Here is a 9334-nt window from a genome sequence, read left to right on the forward strand (position 1 = left end):
TACGAGACATGTATTTGCTCGGCCCATATGGAACAAATATTCCCCAGAATAAAGGAGAATATTGGGGGATTTTTCAGTCTGTTTTAATTCCAGAAGCTCATGGTTGATGTACTGCATTAGAGTCCTCTTTTGTTTTCATAGTGGACAGAAACACTCAAAAGTGGCCCCATACCATCAACTGTGAAACTGTAGCTAGATTCCTTTGGCATCCTACACACATCTATCCCCAGCACTTTATATCAGTTCTGAAATTCAACCCAGGGTACAAAAGTCAGATTTGCCACAATGTACACTTTCAGAATGCATTTGTTTCAACTTTTTAAAAGTTTAGATTCATCATTATCTGTAGACTGACTGTAAGAAGATACTTGCTTCTATTTCCTGAATGTTGAATAAAAAGAATTTTGTTTTTTGTCCTTAGAATTTTTTTACCAGAAGAAAAAGACGAATCTGGCAAACATCCAGATAATATGAGTCCGGAGTATGGTCTCATTAGCACAAGAAAGTTTAACATTTGAACAGGTTAGAAAGGGTCCGATCTTTCAAGTCAATCAGGAGATAGTTCTGAAATATCAGCATCAGGATGTAGACTACAGCAGGCTAGAGCAGTTGGTCAAGTTCTAGAGAAAAGAGACAGGATGAGATGTTTCAGGTAGGAAGCTCTTGAGAGAGGGAACAGCTGGGCACCTGAGCGGAAGCGGTCATGCTGGTCCTGTAGGCAGAGGTCACCAAGCCCAGCTTCTGGGAGGCAAGTGGATCAGAAGACACTCAAGGTGAGCAGTGAAAAGAAGACAGAAGAGATTTGTTCTCAGCCTTCTTTGAACTCCTGCTATGTGGGTGGGCCAGAGCTTGCAGGTGTCTGTAGCCAGGAGAGACAGGGCCTCACTAAGATCAGCTTTCAGTTTTCTGTTATCTTCGCCCCTTGTCTCAAGCTATTCAGCCAATATTGCATCTTTAATGGTTAAGCTCTGGGGCAGGTGGCTATTTGTAAGGCTACTAATTAGATAAAGGGACTGATTTGCACCAGGATGCAGATAATGCATGGAATTGTGCCAAGACCCACAGCTCAGGAGTTTATGACCCCCAGCTACCATGGAGACCATGCCTATTCAGTCTGAGGAGTCTTTTTGTTGTGGGATAGGAGGCAGCACACAAGGCAGAGCATCAGCTTCTGTGGAGTTTGAAAATGAAACCTGAAATTGGAAGAGAAGAGACAAGAAGGCAAGAGGGCATTAGATTCTCCATTTATGCCCAAATGGGTAGATTATTCTGTGGATTTGATTCCTGTTTGCTTGTTAGAAAAAGCAGGGACTTTCCTTGAGGGCAACTGTCAGTTGAGCCCAAGATTTGGAAAGATTGTGGATCTCTTTTTCTTGCACTGCCTTCACACTTCACAGCCATTACTTCTATACCTTTGATTTCTTATCCTTAAATTTTTCTGAATTTTTTTTGTGTTCACTAAGCAGATGTATCATAAGCATGTTCATGACTTTAGAAAAAACTGAGATCTATTTTCTGATTTTAATGTGTATAACATAAGCATAGCATTCTAGAGCTGGAAGAGGCTATGTAGGTTGATGGTCACACATCCAGTTTCTCTGTGACTACCTTGCTGTCCTGATATACTAATTAATACCTCTCCCTTTCATGCTCAAAACCAACCCAGATGGGAAATGATTATCCTATTTCAAGACTGTGTTATCCAACTCTTGATTTTATAGGCAAACAAATACCCAGAGTATTTTAAAAAACGTGACCACCAAGCTGGAGTCAGACTCTTAGAAATGGGGAGAACCATTAAAAGAGATGTCATCATAGTCATTGACATGGAGGACTATTGAATGTAGGCTTGATTGGAGGCCAGAAAAAAAAAGCAACAACCCCCTCCCCCCAAAAAAAAGAAAAAAAAAACAACAAAAACAGAAAGAGGCTTAAAAATTGGGAGAAGCAGAAGAGGGAAGGATAAGGCATGAGACTGGAGGAAGAGCAGATTAAAAGTCATGGGAGTAGACAACTGAAAGGATAGGAAGTTGTAGTCAGAGACTGGAATGTAGAACTTACGATTTCAGAGGTGGAGAATTAATAGTATGTCCTGACGTTGTGGAGACCCCAGCAGGAAATGAATGACCCACTAAAGGATTAGCCAAAGAGAGTTTAATAAAAGAACCATTTATAGAGATGTGAACAGGCAAGACGAAAATGAAAACAGGAATGGTAATACATTCAGGAACTAGCAGTGGCAGAAAGCTAAGTCATTTTCATCCTGAGAACCAAGGAGAGGGAGCGGTGTTATTGGAATCTGGTTGCTTTTGTAGCCACGGGAGAGGGATTGCTTCTAGGAGCTCTGGCCATACCTAGATGAATGCAGCTATTGCAAAAACCTTGGCTGCAAAAGGATGTGTGCAGATGGAATCACTGTCTCCTCCCACTCTTGGATCTCTTGCCAGGGCCTTCTATTGGTTAGACCTAACCAGAAGGCAGAGAGAAGCAGAGAAGCACAAAATCTGGATCTGACAGGCAAGCATAAAATAGCCAGCACTTCAAAGAATTGTGAAAGTAGAGTCGCAGCATTTGTCTGTGCATATTGGCTTCATCCAGGAATGGTGAGATGTGAGGTGAAGGACAGATGTAGTAGTTTCTCTCAGAGCCTTACATATCTTTAATGTCATTCTTCAGATCTGTAATATATAACTGATTCTTAGAAAGATGACTAGAAGGTAACCTAAGATTTTGAACTCTCATAAAAAATAAAATGTATTCAGATAATTTTGATGTTATCTGTATTTTGTATTCTTATTATTTCTAAGTTACAAATTTTTGTATAGACTATCCTAGAGTGAGAAACTGGTTATACATTCTACCTTCAATAGCTACAAAATCAGAGAAAATATATGAAGCAATGGTTTTCAGACATGGTCAATGGGCAGCTCAAGGGAGTAATTCTTGAGAGAAGGGGAACGATGAAAAGAACTGTATGATTTTCACAGTTTACTGTTTGGGAGAGTTTCCAGGCTGCAACCCACTGAAGGGAACCCTTATAGAGCCTAGATGATTTACCAAAGTAAGAGGACAGAGTTTTCAGTCCAGGGAAGCCAAAGTAGCTAGAATTTTCAGAGAAACATACCCTAAAGGAAGAAGCTACCGAGTGAGAAAGAATTCCAGAAATTAATAGAAGGTTTCTCTCAAGTCCTTGACTGTATGCTTTACTAAGCATGCATATAAGAAAGTGATTCCAGGCTGGGGAAACAAGTATTATAAGGGAGTAGGTAGAACATTCCCTACAGCTTAGAGAGGCTGGGAGTAGTTTGGGTTCCCACTAGCCAGAATAGAAAGACCTAATACAGGGGACATTAGATAGGGTCCCTGGAAAGGACAAAATTAGCTAGAAGCTAAATAGCTCCGGACTCACCCAACATTTTTAAAGCAAACATTGATAAAATCAAACTGAGTACCAGCAATTAAACTGTGTCCTAAAAAAAACTGCACAAAATTAAAAGAATATAACAAAATCCTACTGCTTAAAAACTGAGAACAAACTGAGGGTTGATGGGGGGTGGGAGGGAGGGGAGGGTGGGTGATGGGTATTGAGGAGGGCACCTTTTGGGATGAGCACTGGGTGTTCTATGGAAACCAATTTGACAATAAATTTCATATATTGAAAAAAATTAAAAAAATAAAAACATAATATTTACTAGGTCTATCATATCAAACTTTCAAAGTGACAGAAAAATATGTCTTATAAGGAGAATTCAATCACTAAAGACAAATTCAGGAATGACCCAGGAGTTAGATTTAGCTGGTAAGGCTGGTAAAACAGCAATTATAAATATACTCATATACATTTAAAAAGATAAAGAACAATATGAACACAGTGAGGAGAGGAAACAGACAATTAAAAAAGATGAAGTGGAATTTCTAGAGTTGAAAAATATAAAATCTGAAATGAAAAGCATAGTGAAAATAATCAATACCATGTTAGACACTGCAGAAGAAAAGAATAGTGAATTCAAAGACATAGCAATAGATTCTATCCAAAATAAAATACAGAAAGAAAAATGGCTATTAAAACGTGAACAAAGCATTAGTCACCCGTGGGACATAGTGTGAGACAATATCAAGTCATTTAACATAGGTACAATCGGACTTCCCAGAAAAAGAGATAGTAGAGGAATATTTAAAATAATAATCATTGAAAAATTTCTAAATTTGATGAGAACTATAAGTCCATAGATCCAAGAAGTTAAGTGAATTGCAAGCAGAAGAAATATGAAGAAAAACACACCAAGAAAGAGTATAATACCAAATTACTCAAAACTAAGAATAAAGAGAAATTATTAGAAGTAGACAGTGGGAAAAAGACCTCTTAAATACAGAAGAACAAAGATAAGGGTGATAATGATTTGCCATTGGAAATAATGCAAACCAGGAGACAATGAAGCAATATCCTTAATTTTTTTTGAAAGGAAAAAAAAAAAACGACTTAGAATTCTTTCTCCAGTGGAAAGATCATTTGAAGACAAAGGTAAAATAAAAGGCTTCTTCAGACATATGAAAGCTGAAAGATTTAATTAACAGCAGATATACACTACAAGAAATATTGAAGGAAGTTCTTCAGGCAGAAGGAAAATGATACCATATAGAAATCTAGGTCTACATACACACAAAAATGAAGAGCTCTGGAAATGATCATTATGCAAGTAAAAAAAGGACAATTTTAATTTTATTTAAATATTTTTATGGGGCGCCTGGGTGACTCAGTTGGTTAAGTGTCCAACTTCAGCTCAGGTCATGATCTCAGGGTCCGTGAGTTGGAGCCCCATGGCAGGCTCTGTGCTGACAGCTCAGAGCCTAGAGCCTGCTTTGGATTCTGTGTCTCCTCTCCCTCTGTCCCTCTTCTGCTTGCACTCTGTCTCTCTCTCAAAAATAAAGTAAAAACATAAAAAAATTTAAAAATCTTTAAAAGTAATGAACTTTTATGACTCCTGGGATAGATATGCAAATATCCATCTCAGAGCTTATAAGGACTAAAAAAAACCTGCAAACAACAATTTAGAAAGTAAACTTTGCACAGAAAACACACACACACACAATGTATTTAAAATTCAGTAGCGTTTTTGGATACCCTATAATTTGCATCTTCAATGAAAAACAATATTTCTTCAGTTAAATAGTAAAAATTGATTATAAAAAACAAATAGAATTACCTAACCACTTATAGATAGGCATTTTATGGTATTCTTGCATCATTCTATCTCTGTATTTCTCTCTCCCTACTTTTCTCTCTCTCTGTGCCTATCTGTCTTGTTCAAGTATAAACAGTTTCAATGACAGAAAAATCTTCAGATTTTTGCTTTCTTTTTACTTAAAGGAGGTGTGAGCATTTTTGTGTCCTTAAATGTCTTTAAACATATAAATTAAGAGCTCTCTAATATCCAATTGTAGGGAAATACAGTAATTTAATAATTCCCTTCCTATAGATCATTTAAGTTGTCATATTTTCACTTTAATAAATACTGTTCCATTGAATCTCCTTTGAATGCATGTTTATTAAATCTTTATGATACATTTCTGGAAGTAGAACTATACTGAAAAAAGGATATGAACATTAAAAAAAGATAATGATATGTTTAAAGCAAAAATATCAGTGTATTATGAAATTTGTAACATATAGAAGTAAAATGTATAACAAAAGTACAATGAACAAGAAGTAAACAGAAGTATAATGTGGTAAGGTTCTTATAATATGCAAGAAGCAATTAGTATTATTTGAAGGTCGATTGTAATAAATTAAAGATATATACTCCAAACTCTAGAGGAGTTTGAAAAATTAAAAAAGTTTACTAAACTTTTACTAAAAAAGTAAAACAAAGAGGTGTAGTTATTAAGCCAATAGTGGAGATAAAATGAAGTAAAATAATTTTAGGGAACCCAAAAGGAAGCAGTTAAAGACAAAGAAAAAAAAAGAATAAAAAACAGATGGGACAAAAAAGAAAAGAAATATTAATATAATAGCCCGTTCATGATAAAAATTCTTTGTAAACTAGGACTAGAAAACTTTCTCAGCTTTATAAAGAATATATGCAAAAAATCTACAGTTGGCATCATACTTAATTTTTTTTAAGTTTTATTGATTTATTTTGAGAGAGAGAGCATAGGCAGGAGAGGGGCAGAAAGAGAGAGAGAGAGAGAGAGAGAGAGAGAGAGAGAGAGAGAGAGAATTCCAAGCAGGCTTCCGGCTGTCAGCACAGAACCCAATGTGGGGCTCAAACTCACGAACCGTAAGACAATGATCTGAGCCAAAATCAAGAGTCAGATGCTCAATTGGCTGAGCCACCCAGGCACCCCTACAATTGACATCATACTTAGTGGTGAGAAACTAGAAGCTTTTTCACTAAGATCAGGTACAAGGCAAGTATATCTCCTTTCACCACGTCTTTCAATATTGTACTGGGTATCCTGCCTAATGCAATAAAGAAAGAAAAAGAAACAAAATGTATACAAATTGGAAAAGAAAAAAATAAAACTTTGTTCACAGATTATATGTCATCTATGTAGAAAATCCAAAAGAATAGACAAAAACACTCTCAAAACTATAAGCAATTACAATAAGGTTGCAGAATACAGAAGTTAATTACTTTCCTAAATACCAGCAATGAACAAATGAACTTTGAAATTAAAATCACAATAGCATTTACATTAACACCCACCAAAATGAAATTTAGGTATAAATAATAGTAACAAATATGTTACAAATAATAACAAAATATGTAAAAAAATCTATATCAGGAAAACTATAAAACTAATGAATGAATCAAAGAAAAACTAAATAAATGGAGAGATATTCCATGCTTATGGATAGGAAGACTCAATATTGCCAAGATATGAGATCTTCCTAATCTGATCTATAGATTCAATTGAATCCCAATCAAAATCTTAGAAAGTTATTCTATGGATATTGACAAATCTAAAATTTATCCAGAGAAGGAAAAGACCCAAAATAGCCAAAACTATTGATGAAAAAGAACAATGGAGGACTGATGCTGTCCAACTTCAAGACTTACTATAAAACCAGAGTAATCAAGACAGTGAGGTATTGGCAAAAGAATAGACAAATAGCTCAAAGCCTCAGGTTAGAGAACCCAGAGATAGATTCACATAAATATAGTCAACTGATTTTCAACAAAGGAGCAAAAGAAATACAATGGAGCAAAGATAGTCTTTGCAGCAAATGGTGTTGGAAAAATTGGACATCTACATGTACAAAAATGAATCTATATCCTTCACAAAAATGAACTCAAAATGGATTGTAGACCTATGTGTAAAACAAGAAACTACAAAACTCCTAGAATATAACATAGAAGAAAACTTAGATAACATTGAAAATCTAGAAAACCTTTTTAAATATAACATCAAAAGCATGATCCACAAAAGGAATAACTGATAAGTTGGACTTCATTAAAATTAAAATCTTCTGCTCTGTGACAATGTCAAGAAAATGAGAAAAGTCACAGGCTGGGAAAAAATATTCTCAAAAGACACATGGCCTAGACACCTCACCAAAGAAGATATACAGGTGGCAAATCAGCATATGAAAACATGTTCCACAACTTATTTCATCAGAGAAATGCAAATTAAAACAAAGAGATGCTACTACACACCTATTAGAATGACCAAAATGACACTGAAAACGGCAAATGTTGGAAAAGATATGTAACGACAGGAACTTCTCATTTGTTGCTAATGGTAATGGAAAATAGTACCTCCACTTTGGAAGATAGTTTGATGGTTTCTTGGAAAACTAAACATACTCTTACAAACTAAATATAGTCTTATGATCTAGCAATCACACTCTTCATAATTACCCAAAGGAGTTGAAAAAGTATGTCTGCACAAAAATCTGCACATGATGTTTATAGCGGCTTTATTCATATTTGCCCAAACTTGGAAGCAACCAAAGTATTCTTCAGTGGTTAAATGGATAAACTGTGGTACATCCAGACAACAGTATATTATTCAGCTTTAAAAAGAAGAGCTATCAAGCCATAAACAGACATGGAGGAGCCTTAAATGCATATTACAAAGTGAAAAAAACAAATTTGAAAAGGTTACGTACTATATGATTCCAACTATTTGACATTTTGGAAAAAACAAAACTATGGAGACAGTAAAAAGATTGGTGGTTCCCAGGCGGTAGTGTTGAATAGTGATGAATAGGCAGAGCACAGAGGGTTTTTAGGGCAGTGAAAATACTCTTTATGATACATAATGATGGACACATGTTATTATATTATTGTCCAAATCTATAGAATGTATAATGCCAAGAATGAAACATAAGGTAAACTATAGTCTTTGGGTGATTTTGATGTGTCAGTGTAAGTTCATCAGCTGGAATAAATGTACCACTTTCGTGAGTAATACTGATAATGGAAGAGGCTATACATGAGTGTATGGAGGCAGGGAATATATGGGAAACCTCTGAACTTTACCCTTATATTTGCTGTGAACCTAAAAAATAGTCTTAAAAAAATTCATGTAGTAGATTTAAACCCAAATGCATTCACTGACAATGCTATAATATGACCCATATAAATATTTTAAATTGTTCTATTGATCACATAAAGAATAAAAACATGTGAAATTAATTTTAATAAGTTAGTTAGCTGAAAACAACTAAAACATTATCATTTCAATAAATAATCATGTAAATATTATTAAGATATTTTCCATTTTGTTTTCAGATAAGACTGTCTTCAAAATCTTGTATTTTATACTTAAATCACATCTCAATTTATAGTAACCATATTTCAAGTGCTCAATAGTCACATGTGGCTAGTGCCTATCATATTGTACAGTGTAGGTCTAAATATTCCGATTAAAAGTCAAATGTTCTCATCTTGGATTAAAAAAGTAAGACTCAGCTATATGCCATCTAACTTACTTTAAATATAAAGACACAAATGATATAAAAGTAAAAGGAAAAAAAAGATATTCTATGAAGACACTCATCAAAATAAAGTTGGGGTTGCTATATTAATATCAAAGTAAATTTCAGAATAAGTAATATACCAGGGATTAATAGGGACATTGCATAAAGAGGTAAATCCATTAAGAGTACTTAACAAGCCCAAATATTAATTCATGTAATACAAGAACTTGAAAATATATGAAGTGAATATGATAGAAATTAAAGGAGAATGAGAGAAACTCACAATTTTAGTTGCAGATTTTAGCAGTTCTTTTTGTTGATAGAATAGATAGAAAAATTAGTGAGGAAAGGAAGATTAAACACATTATCAGCCAAATTGACCTGACATTTATGGAACAGTTCACTCAA

This window comes from Acinonyx jubatus, chromosome B2 (assembly GCF_027475565.1).
Source record: "Acinonyx jubatus isolate Ajub_Pintada_27869175 chromosome B2, VMU_Ajub_asm_v1.0, whole genome shotgun sequence".
Taxonomy (NCBI): Eukaryota; Metazoa; Chordata; class Mammalia; order Carnivora; family Felidae; genus Acinonyx; species Acinonyx jubatus.